Here is a 12,035-nt window from a genome sequence, read left to right as displayed (position 1 = left end):
TTATCAGACCATACAAAATTTCAGAGCGGATTGGACCGGTTGCCTATAGACTACTTTTGCCACCTGAACTTGAAAAGATTCACAACGTTTTTCATATTTCGATGCTTCGTCGGTACAGATCCGATCCTTTTCATGTGATTAATCCAGCAGAGATTGAAATTTAGTCTGATTTAAGTTATGAAGAGGAACCGGTTCGTATTTTGGCTCACGAAGTAAAAGAATTACGGAATAAGACAATTTCGTTACTAAAAGTGCTGTGGGTCAAACATGGGGTTGAAGAAGCTACTTGGGAGCTTGAAGACTCCATGAAAGAACGATATCCTAATTTAATCGCTGGTAAGATTTTTGGGGACGAAAATTTCTAAGGGGGAGAGAGTTATGACAGCCCTAATTTGACCCTAGTCGAAAAGTGGTTTCGAGACCATAAAACCGAGTCACAAAAATAATTAACCGATATATTCTATGTTTATTATATGTGTAAATGTATGTGTGAAAGTTTCATGCTTTAATTTTGTCATTTGCATGTGAAATTTATTAAATAGGGCTTATATGAGACATTTTGAAATATGATAGTTTATTTTTGTAGTGGCCAAATAATTGATAGTGTAAATAAATGGGTTTGCATGTCTAATACCCCACTTTAGTAGTAGTGGCCGGCCATGATAATGTTGGTAAGTAAAATATGTGTTGTATAATAATATTATATGATAATGGTTTAATTTATGAAATAAAATAAGAAAGAGTAATAGAAAAAGCAAAAGAAAAACAAAATATTGGTTTTCATATTCTTCCTTAGGAGCCGAATGTTAAAGAAGAAAGGGGGATATAGCATTCGATCATCTTAAGCTCAAAACAAGGTTAGTAATTCATGTTAGATTTTGAAATTTTAGCTTAATTTAAGTTAGTTACTAAGTTCTTTACTTAGCCCATGTTAAAATTTTGGATTTGGGTGGTGAATGAAGCATTCGGCCATGGTTGATAGTGAAGAGATTTGATTACTTTCTTTATGTTTTGATGAATAAATGTTGATGAGAGAAGTTTGAACTAGTTAAGAATTTAATTTGGTAGTATTTATATGTGTAATAGCCGAAATTGGATTTGCTTAGTTACTTGCACAAATGTTTTGTATTTAAATGCTAGAAGGTGAGTATTACCGTTTAGATGATTTGAAAAGAATAAGGTAAAAGTTTGAATATCTAAAGGTTCAGTATTATACATGAATTCTAATGGTATGATTTTAAATAATGTAAGAAATGGAATGTGAATAATGTTGATGCATAGGTGAAAACATTATGTTCGGCTATGATGGTATATTAATGTGTAATTAATCCATTTTGATAACATTATATAAAGTGATAAATAATAATGATTAGAAGTGTATTGGTTAAGTAAATATGATTTTTTATTTTATTAAGTGATCAATGTCGTACGTGGTTGTGATTAGTTTAAGTGACTAAGTAATGTGTTTTGTTTCATTAAGGTTAAGTATATTTTTGGTATATGAGTAAGTGTATATCATGTACGTATTTATGTTTTGAGATGGCCGAATATAAATGGAAAAGTTTACATTAGACTTATATTAAGGATGTAGTCATAAAATACATATATACCATGAATACATGTACAATCGGTTATATGGATTTTTATGTATATCACTAAGTTAATATGAATGCAATGAGTAAATTGTAGTAAATTTGCTTGGGGCAGCAGCTGTAACGTGAAATTGGAAAATCACCATATATTGTGGGAGTGGAGTTAGAAGCTGATTAAATTATGTAATTAAAGCTTAATGAGTCTAGTTTCAAATGAAATCAACGAGAACATATTTTGACTTCTGTACAATTGGAAATTTGATTCGTAGTAAAGGGTGGTCAGATTAGTCAAACAGTAAAATAGGGGAAACTTTAAGAAAAATCTGGTATTGATTGGCTAAACTAAAAATTATGAAAATTTTAGAGATAAGAGATATATGAGTCTATTTTCAAGGAAATTTTACGGTAATTGATTTGGAGTTTCGTAGCTCCAGTTATAAATAATTTAGTGACTGTTGCTCAGGAAGACAGCTTATAGTGAAATTGTGATTATGTGGTAAACAATGATAAAAAAAATTGTTAATGAGTTGCTTATTGTTTTCTTATAAATTTACTCTGATCTATATGTGTGAAAATCGAATATGTATATATATTATGTTTTTGAAGTAATGCTTGAATAGTCGAATAATGACTAGTTTAAAATTGTTGAATTTAAGCTCAAGAGCATAGAGGGGCAAATTCGGATAAGGGAAAAGAGAATGTAGTAGAATAGCCGATCCGAGACTGTTCGAAAATATTCGAGGTAAGTTTTAAGTACTTATATATATAATATTATTCGAAAATGACATGACTGATTATGAGAATTTAGTGCTACTTGTTAATTATGTACATGGCTGAACGGAAATTTGTATTGAAAAAAAAAGTGATATGATTTCATGATCAAATGGTAGTGTTAGATGAAAACGAGAAAGATTTTACGTGTAAACTATTATGTATTTAATCGTGAGTGATGAAATGTGATAAAAGTGAATGAGGTATAGAATGATTTATTTAAATGATGATTATACCTAAATAGGTGTGATGGTGTTGTGTAAAACTTGTTGATTTGAATGTTGTACAGTATTATTCGGGCCTTGGAGCCTAGCAGGCTATAATGCTGGTGAGACATTAATCGGGCCTTTGAGCCTAGCAGGCTATAATGCCAGTGAGATATTTTTCGGGCCTCGAGCCTAGCAGGCAAAATGCCGGTGAATAAATTCAGGTTTTTAAAACCTAACAAGCTGAATGCAGGTGAATTAATAAAAGTCTAAAACTAAAATACCTCATGTTAGAACGACGAATGAATTCATTCAATACGTTAAGTTGGCAAGGTACGTAATATGTATTTATATGAGAGTATGATTAAATTGAACCATAAGAGTATGGTTTGATACATATGTGAATACATGTTATGTTTATATCTATGATTATGATATATTCGGTCACAGTGTGAAGGTACGTGGAAATGTTCGATTTATTTATGCCATACAAATTCGGTTTGAGTGAAATTAGAATGCTACGTATGCATTATATGCTTGTGAATATTCAGTCAATGATAATAAGTATATAAGAAATGACCTTTTGAGAAATTGAATAATTGATGTATAATTGAGTTTATCTGTAGTATTACTTAAAACTTACTAAGCTTATGAAAGCTTACTCCGTTTACTATATTTCTCTGTTTATAGATTGTTGATTCCAGTTACCTGCTCGGGGAGAGGATTGTCAGCAACTCGTCACACTATCTATTTTTTTGGTACTGTTATATTTTGGTGTTGGTATGGCATGTATAGAATAGACTTAGGTGAATGCTATTTTGAGATGTTTTGTATATATTTGCCATGTGAATATGGCAACTTTTGAATATCGTTATAAGTTGAATTTTCTATCTTTGATGGTGTTGGCTATAAGTATAATTACTAATTAAATTAGGCAAAGGTGTATGTACTACTGTTGAAATTCAGATTAATAATTCTTAATAACCCATTCCGGCGACGGACACGGGTCATAGGGGTGTTACAACAACAGCCACCGAGAGGCCGTGGTCAGGCTAGAGGTGGTAATGGCATGGGCCATGGGCAGAGAGCACCAAGCAGAGGTGTTGGACAGACTGAGGCGAGACAGTCGGCTCTAGTATATGTTGTACATCACTGAGAGGATGGAGATGCTCTAGACATCATCACAGATACGTTCCTTATTCATAATGTAAATGATAGATATAGGATCCACTCACTCCTATAGTAGCCCTTATGCTATGTATCCTTGCAAAAATAAGATGTATCGAGACCTTCGTAAGTTATATTAGTGGCCAGGATTGAAGCGAGAGGTTACTAATTTTGTGGCTAGATGTCTGACATGACAGTAGGTTAAGGCTGAGCATCAGTTGCTTTCAGGTTTACTATAGCCGATTAAGATTCCGTTATGGAATGAGGAGCGAGTAACGATGGATTTCGTTAGTGGGTTTCCTTTAACACCCACTAAGAAGGGTTTAGTATGGGTCATCGTTGATCGATTGATCAAGTTTGCACACTTCATCCCAGTTAGGACAGATTATTCTTTGTAGAAGCTGTCGAAGCTTTATATTTCTAAGATAGTGAGACTGCATGGGGTACAGGTTTCAATCATCTCTGATAGGGATCCTTTTTTCTCGTCTCAATTTTAGAGGAAGTTACATGAGGCTCTGGGTTTAAGGTTGGACTTCAGTACTGCATTCCATCCTCAGACCGATGGTCAGTCTGAGAGGGTGATTCAGATATTGGAGGACATGTTGAGGAGCTGTGTTATTGATTTTCGAGACAGTTGGAAGGATTATCTATGGTTAGCGGAGTTTGCCTATAATAATAGTTACCAGTCCAACATTCAGATGGCACCTTACGAAGCACTATATGGTCGTAAGTGTGCACTCCCTTATGTTGGACTGAGTTGGGAAAGAGACATGTTTTGGGTCCTGAATTAGTTTTCGAGACAGAGGATAAGGTTAGATTGATTTGAGATCATTTGAAAGCGACTTATGATAGGCAAAAGTCTTATGCGAACACGAAGAGATGCGATTGAGTATTCTGTAAAGGACTCCGTATTTCTCAAGGTTTCACCACAGAAGAAGGTTTTGAGGTTTCGTCATAAGGGCAAGTTGAGCCCTAGATTTATTAAACCTTACCGTATTTTGAAGCGAGTGGGACCGATTGCTTATCAGTTGGAGCTACCTCCGGATTTAGATCGTATTCATGACGTGTTGCACGTTTCTATGTTGAGGCACTATTGCTCTGATCCCACTCACATTTTTCCTGTTGAGGAGATTTAGGTTAGGCTAGACTTGACCTTTGAGGAAGATCCGATTCAGATTTTGGATCGTGACGTAAAGGTTCTGAGGAGGAAGTCTATCCCTTTGGTGAAGATTCTATGGTGCAATCATAGCACTGAGGAGGCCACGTGGGAGCCTGAGGATGTAATGCGTCAGTAGTATCCTCATTTATTCTGATCAGGTAAATTTCAAGGACAAAATTTTCTTCAAGGGGTAGAGTTGTAACGCCTCAAAATTTAAATTTTTATTTTTGCTAATATGAGACACAAATATCTGTCTGCTTGAGTGGTTAAGTGTTTTGGGTGTGTATGGGAGGTCTCAAGTTCAAGCCATGACTTGGGCAAATTTTGGTATTTTTATGATTAAAGCCCAATCTTTTATCAATAAGCTTTTATTTAATTGTTGATAAGCTTATATCAGAATGGGCCTACTGGTCTAGTGGTTAAGTAGGGCGTTGGTATGCTGGTGGTCTTGAGTTCAAATCCCTGTGCGTGCAAAGGTGCTATTTTTGCTATTTGTGCTGTGTAGGAGTTTGAACTGAACTAAAATGTCGAGTAGTGGGAAGTGTGGGGAGCGAATTAAGGGATTGGGTTAGTGTTTTAGTTTAACCATTACTCCCTTCTCAAATTTGGTTTTCTCCCTCTTACTAAAGGAAATTTTTGATCTTTTTCCTCATCTTTTCCTGCTGAAATTTTGCCTTGCTTCTCTTCTTTTTTGATTTTTATTTTGCTTCTTTCCTGTACAAGGGTTCTCTCCCCCTTTTCGGTAAGCTTCTATTGATAGAGTTTCTATTTGTTGCTTTTAAGTTGGTGATTAATGGGAGTTCGTTAACGTCAGTTTCGAGAAGATTTAAGGACTCATAATCGATTGTTGGAGATTTTAGATTAGTGAGAATCGCAGTGGTTCAATCGAAGGCAAGTATAAACCGCTCGATAGAGGTGTATTTTGATTCGGGTTCGGTAAGTCACCCTCGTCTCTTCCGTCGCGGTTGATAATGATTACTTAGTAATGCGTTTATTCTTCTGTTAATGGCATATGAGGAGGCTGTGGGTGATAAATTGCATATATCGTGTCTTGGTATCGTTTTTGGGGAGCTATTGTTGGGGGTAAGCCGAGTTTTATTCATTCCTAAGTATTGACTTCGCTTGAAAAACTGCAAAAATTGATATTGATATTTCGATTTTAGGCCTTAGAGTACTTGGGAGTGGCTTTTGCGTCAAAAATGATACAGGTGTGTATTCGATTGCACAGAAAATGAGGTTTTGACTAAAGCCAAAAACCTCCCTATTAATGCCACACAGGCGTGTAGCCGTCTGTATGGTAGGCCATGTACCATAACACGAGCGTGTAATCGATAAGGCCAGGCCTTGTGCACAAGAGATGACCGTGTAATGGCCAGGTAGGCCGTGCGCAACACACGGGCTAGACTAATTTGGGTCGTGTGGGCCACACAAGCGTGTGGAAATTTGGGGCAGGTCGTGTAATCCACACGGGCCAAGGCCAATCTAGGCGTGTGGGCCACACGAGCGTATGGGTCCACACGAGCATGTGGGTTCACATGGGTAGGCCACATGGGCGTGTAAGCCCATTTTTATTGAAATGACGTTAAGGTTGCATAAGTTGCCCAAGTCAACTATGAACCTTCTGTAGGGTCGGTAAGCACTACTTAGACCCTTAACTGTGTGATAATGATTGTGTGAATTATGTACTGAGCATGTTATATACAAGCATATATAGTGAATAGAATGTGTATCTGAAAAACTTGTAATATCATGGCATTTCATTGTATGTTGCATTGCATTGGGTTAGGTTGATATTATTTGGAGAAGGTGTACTGAAAGGCTTTTAAGCATGATATACTGGTAGCTCAACTACAAATTACAGTTTTGTGCCGCATTCGGTACTATCTAGAGTGTAGGGATGGGTGGGTTGATTTAATCCCCACATGGAGTGTAGGGTTGGACGGAGATGGTGTGTAGAGGATGGTTAGGTAGGACTTTGTTACTGAAAACTGCATGACTGATACTGATACTGAGATGGGCTAAGGCCCAAACCGTTACTAATATTGAAAGGGGCTTAGGTCCAAGACTGTTTGATTGTTCACTGTGATTACTGATTGTTTGTTGTTTTCTACGGGATTACACACTGAGCTTACGAAAACTCACCCCTCTTTGATTAATGTGCACAGATAATCCTTAAATCTAGATGGATCGGTGCGGCGGAGGACTCGATGATGACTACAGTTCTGGACTATCATGGTTTTAATTTATGATTATTGGTTTTATTTTTAGTCTATTTTTACTGGTTATATTTTTGTGTTGTAATTGGACTTTCGTACTTTGGTTTGGTTTTGGGTTTTACTTATCTTTCCCTTATGGATTACAACTGCTAGTAGTAGGAAACCTCAGTTTTCAAAAGAAACAAATGATTTTCAAAAACGCCCGAATGTTTAAACTGTTTTAAAAGCTTCCGCAACGAATAGCTTTTTGAAACTATCGAATAAATGAGTAACACGATTTTGGAACTAATAAGATATTAAGATAAGTAATTCAATGGAAATGGTTTTGTCGTGACGGCACAGTTTTCAAACACCCTATCATGTGACATTGCTAGATCCGGCCATAACATCTAGGCCGAGTTTGAGGTGTTACAATTTTCCTTGTAGATTTTGAACTTTTGAATTGTGTTGATCGGATCAATGGAGCTCACACCTACCATCATCTCTATTCAATAGATTTTAAAGTTTTGAAATATGGTTAATTGTGGCATGTATGTAGGATGCTCATTTTGTAAATGTTTGGACATGTTTTAGTACTTTGGTTATAAATAAACTTTTGTGCAAAGTTAGTATTTATACAGAATGCGTTGTTGACATATTGGTAATATGAAGTTATGGTATGTTTAATGGCATATATGGATGCCCATTTGGTAACAAATTTGGCATGTTTATTGTTAGTTAAATTGTTTGAATAGATGAATTTTTTTAGTTGTTAAATGTTGTTTATATGTGATGCCAACTAGAGCATATTGGTTAGGCACAGAGGTTGATTGATTTTGGCATGTTTGATTGTATTTTAATGTGTGAAAGTGTTTGGAAATGGTTTGTCTTGCTGTGTGAGAAAGGGTTGTTGAATTGGCTTGTATTAGGGGTTATTTTGGTAGCACACGACCTGGGACACAGTTTTTCACATGGTTGTGCGCCAAACACGGCCATGTGTCATTTTAATTTGAAGTGCAGGATTGTTCACACGGTCTTAGAAAGTTACATGGCCTGGCGACACGGCCTTGTGACCTTACTTTGAATACAAACTCGATCTACAACACGACCATTTGACCTCACTAAAAATATATAAATGGGTTGGCACACAATCTGCAACACAGTCGTGTGACCTTATTTTGAATACTCACACGCGTGGACACACAAGCTGGGACATGACCGTGTGACCCATATTTCAATTTGTACACGGTTGGCTACATGGCCATGTTTCTGAGTCAAACGGTCTGGGCTTTTTTCACATAGCTTGGACACATAGTCGTGTGATCCCTATTTCTAAAATTTTTCAAGTTTTTAATATTTTTCTATTTTGATTCAAATTAGCCCCAGGTTGTTTCGAAAACATAGCCTCGTAAGCTTGATTTAGGGTTGTAAATTGATTTTGATATGAATGAAATGAAAATTCAAATGTTGTTATTTAATTTATTAAATGAATGATTTAACGATGTAAATTGTTCTGATATGTGCCGTAATACTCCATAACCCAAATCCAGCGACGGAGATGAGTTAGGGGTGTTACATAAATAACAAGTTTTACAAAAGTTTTTCAAACTCATATACAACAATCAATAAAAGCCTGAGATATAAACTCACTAGCATTAGGAAAATGAATTTTCGTAATTGCATAATCTGAAATTAATTATTTAAACAAGAAATCTCGCGAATGACAATAGATGCATCTACCAAAATTATATAATATCAAAATCATCTATATAGTGGCTGAATAAGCACCAATTCATTTCAAAATGCAAGACATTAAATCTCAACTTTCACTAATGAGTTTCTAATATTCAATTTTCACTAAGAACAAGCAACATATGAGGATTCTTTAAATTAAAGAATCTTTTGGTTCTTTAATGATTGTATATATGAATTCTCAATTAATTTTCTCATCATATATGATCCAAAATGGTCTAATTGGTCATGCCAATTAATAAATGTGCAACAACCCATTTTTCAGTTGTGTCAAAAATAGCAGTTTCAAAGCCACATTTCTAATGTTCAAGTTAGTAAATATTATTATTTAATTTTTACGAGTTTATTATAAAGGTTAATTAAAGTTTGGCCTCTTAATTTTGTCAAATGGATGGTTAGTTAAGGTACAAGGACTAAATTGTAAAAGTGGTAAAACTTTATCACTATGGATTTTTAAATTGTCGAAGGATCAATTGAGCAATTGGACCATTATTATTTGTCCAAACAATGGTGGATACAAGTTTGAATCCACCAAAATGGTTAATTATGATAAAGATCAATTTAATTAAGTTTAATTAAACTAATTAAGATTATTTAATTATTAACTTAGGTATATGAGACAAATTAAAATGAAAACAAAAAGTTTTATGCTCATCCTCATCATCTTCATGAAGCAAAAGAGAAAGTTAGGGTTTGGGAGCTTCAAGCTTTCGGTTATTAGTAGGTGAGTTCAATTTAGTCATTTTCTTGTAATTTTTATGATTTTGAGGTTGTGGGAGCTTGATTTAGCTCGCCCATGTACCAAGTTTCAAAAAATATTAAAGTTTCTAAAAGTTTCCATTGACGAGTTCTTGATGAAATTGGTGTTGAATGGTTAGATGTTAAGCTTAAATATGAAAAAAAAACTAATTTGTAAAGTGAAAATTGTTAGTTTTGAACCTAGGGACTAAAGTGTATAAATTTTGAAATTGGTGTAAAATTTCTATAATTATGAACAGTAGAGGGCCTTAGAAGGATGTAATTGAGTCGGTTTCAAAGTTGAATCTCAAATTTGAAAATTATTGCAATTTCACTTTCAATGACTAAATTGAATAAAATGTATAACTTTAGGGGGCATTCAAATAATGAAATTGATCTAAAATATGCTTATAATATAATGATATAAGATGTGTGGAATTGATAAATGAAACTGAATTATTATCTAGATTAAGATCTGAACCAAATCGAGGATAATCGAGGAAAAGACAAAATTAGTGACTAGTCTTTGCAATTCAACTTGTTTGCTGATTTAATCATGTAAGTTCATATGGTATGATTGTATTTGAATTGTTATGTATTTAAATTGAGAATATGTGTATATTTTTTTGAAATTTGGATTGTTTGTGGTTTGGTACAAAATATGATATATGGACTAAATTGTAAAGAATTTGTCATATATATGTGTGTTGAAAATGCTCGAGTGAACTTAGTAAAGGTCTTGTGCACACTGAAACAGATTGATTACCGAGATCTAGAATTTGTTGCGGACTTGAAGATACATGTGACATAGGTTTAGCTTGGACAAATAACCTGGTGTCGTTTTAAAGATTTAGCCTGGATGGGTAACCTTATATGTATAGTTTCAGCTTGGCCAAGAAATCAAATATGTCACTAAAGGTTTAGCTTGATCGGTAACATGACACGAATATATATTCAACTCAAACGAGCATTTAGTATATCCAAGATATTTGAGACACAGGTTTAGCTCAAACGAGTAACCTGATGTCGTTTTAAAGGTTTAGCCCAAACAGGTAACCTGACATGTGTTTATATTTACAGCTCGGACAAGAAAATGGTGCATCAAAGATATTTGTGACAAGTTTAGCCTGGACTAGCAACTTGATGTCAATTTAAAGGTTTAGCCTGGACGGGTAACCTGACATGTATATGTATTTAGCTCGGATGAGCAATTCGTGTTTCAGGATTCATGAGTATGATATGAATTTGATATTCAAATGGTTAAAGGTTGAATTGATCGTGATTATTAAATTGAAAAGTTAGTTTTTAGTTAATTGAATCGATACATGTTTGAATTACCGTTTGATGTGATCATATGTCAAACCACCTTTTTTATATATGTTGCCATGTTTAAGCAAACTTTGCTAAGATAAGTAGCTTATTGTGTTTTACTGTACTATGAGGTAAGTTTTTTTTAATACTTATGAACTTACTATGCATTCAAAATGCTTACCCTGTTGTTTTCCTTTTTCCTGTATATTGTCAAGTTATGGAATGTGTCGTACGGATTTACAAGAAGATTCCAGTTATGTGGCATGTGAATAGGTGTCCATATATGAGTTAACTTGGGAATGATAATTTTGGTTTGAACTTTAGTTAATGTTGATTTTAGGAATACTATAGTTTATATATTTGCGTATGTATGTTTTGGTAATGTGGTAAGCTACATATACAACACTTGAATGAAAAATTTGTGTGTGAAATGGTATGGTAAAATGATGGTATTAAATGGCTAAATGTATGATTGAATAGGATGAATTTGTATAAGATGAGTTGATATGTTTGATACCAAATTGTGGAAATGGTTGATTGATATATTGTTCTGTGTTATAGTATGCTTTTCTGTAGGAAAAGTTGTGCACTTATGGATCAAATGGCAATATTGAAGGGTTGACATGAAATACGTACCAAATGGCCTAATTTTTACCAAAAACAGAGTTGTTATCTCGACGAGTAACTGTCATCATCGCAACATCAGTTGACAGTATGTGATGTCACGACTCGAAAGTCTGACGTCACAACATGACAAACTGTTTGGTAAAGTCATGATATAAAGGAAGCGACGTCACAATGTCATTCCTGAATTTTTAAAACTTTACAATTTGATCTTATTTCATACTCGGGTCAACAAAAAAGCTTTCATAAGCTCGATTAAGGCTCGAATTTATATATGTATCATATTATAAATGTGTTTAAGACATAAATGTATGTTTGAATGATTGTTTACAATATCATTGACAATAGTTCCTCCGACAACAGATGTGGCATCCTGTAGCTCAGACACGACGATCAGGTCAGGTAAGGGGTATTACAAAATGTATTTGTATCAGTAAACTTCCATTTACTTTAACATGCATTTCAATTGTACTAATAATGTCAATATAAATTGTGACAATTGATAATTTTATTGTCATTC

This window comes from Gossypium hirsutum, chromosome A06, assembly GCF_007990345.1.
Source record: "Gossypium hirsutum isolate 1008001.06 chromosome A06, Gossypium_hirsutum_v2.1, whole genome shotgun sequence".
NCBI classification, from domain to species: domain Eukaryota; kingdom Viridiplantae; phylum Streptophyta; class Magnoliopsida; order Malvales; family Malvaceae; genus Gossypium; species Gossypium hirsutum.
The sequence above is the reverse complement of the archived record's forward strand: the minus strand, read 5'-3'. Positions refer to the sequence as shown.